The sequence below is a fragment of the Penaeus chinensis genome, chromosome 19 (genome assembly GCF_019202785.1).
Source record: "Penaeus chinensis breed Huanghai No. 1 chromosome 19, ASM1920278v2, whole genome shotgun sequence".
Taxonomy (NCBI): domain Eukaryota; kingdom Metazoa; phylum Arthropoda; class Malacostraca; order Decapoda; family Penaeidae; genus Penaeus; species Penaeus chinensis.
In genome coordinates this window covers 28,443,561-28,445,087 of record NC_061837.1, presented here as the reverse complement: position 1 = coordinate 28,445,087, position 1,527 = coordinate 28,443,561, and positions in this window count along the sequence as shown.

Genomic DNA, 1,527 nt, shown 5'->3' with positions numbered 1-1,527 from the left:
CTTCCGCCTCCTCCACTACTCTTTTTTTCTCCCCCTTTCTTTTCCCTCTCCATACCTCCCTCTCGTTCCCCTCCCCCTCCCGCCCCCTCTCCCCACCCTCTCTCTCTCTCTCGCCCCAACAAATGGCCCTTTAACCTCCCCGTTCTTACCCTCCCCCCCCTTCCCCACCCCTTCGTCAGCGCCATGAGTTTTGAGCCACAGAGGTCTGGCGACTGTCCCGACCGCCCCATCACATGCCTACTAACCTGCCCGCCCTTCGCCACCGTGGGAACCAACACTGCAGTCGAGGAAGGAAAAGGGGGGGGGGAGGGGAGAAAGGAGAAAGGGAGGGGAGGGGGAGGCAAGGAAGGGTAAGGAGGGGGGGGAGCCTTTGGGAAAGGGTAAGGGGGGGGGAGCCAATTGGAAGGGGAAAGGGAGGGAGGGAAACAAGGGAAGGTGTGGGGAGGGGGAGGGAGACAAGGGAAGGGGGAAGGGAGGGGGAGGGAGACAAGAAGGGGAGGGGGGGGAGGGGGAAAAGGAAGGGAAAGGGGAGGGGGGGGGGAGCCCCAGGGGAAAGGGGGAAAGGGAGGGGGATTACCGGGGAGGGGTTGGGAAGGGGAAGGGGAAAGGGGGAAAAAGGGGAAGAGAAGGATGGGGATGGGGAAGTGGGAGGGAAGACAAGGGGGGGGGGGGAAGGGAGGAAAAGAGAGGAAAAGTAAGGGAGAAGGGGAAAGGGAAGTAGGACACAAAGGGAAGGGATGGGTAAAGGGGGGAGGGGGAAGACAAGGGGAAGGGGGAAAGGGACGGGAGACAAACCCTTCATCCGGGGCTCTCTCCCCCTCCTCCTCCCCACCCCCACCCTTCCTTTCCTTTCGTTCGGGGCTCACTCAGGGAAACTCACGTGAAAAACCCGTTCCCGAAATTTTCTTTATTTTTTTTTTTTTGATTTTTTTTTTCACCAGACAAACTGCAACAGGGTTTAAAACGGCAGCCTTTTTTTTTTTCCTGTTGCCACAATTAATGTCAATGATTTTTTTGTTTTTTATGCAAAAGTGATATTACGCATAAAATTTAAACCTTTTAAAAATACCTAATAGATATAAACATGTTTCCTTTTGGTTGAATTTAATAAAACGACCGTTTTTCCTGATAAAAGATTTGGGAAATTTCACAAATACAATGTTTAAGAATTCAAAACAGCATTAGGGTTTTAAAATACAACCTACGTTCTCAATGATAGCTTTTTATCTTATAAATGACACACACAAATAATTCAGGCAAAAATGAACATAAAAAAATAGTTGTAAAAAAATGCAAGAAGGTACAGACGCAATCTTAAAAATGTATAAACAAGCACAGGGGGGAAATACCATCACCTTTGGCTTCTCTCTCTCTCTCTCATCTCCTCTCTCCTTTTTCTCTCTCCTCTCCCCTCCTTTTCTCCCTCTCTCTCCCCTCTCTCTTCCCCTCTCTCTCTCCACACACACATATGTAACAAAAAACTAAATAACACACACACCACACACACACACCCCCCCCACACATAAA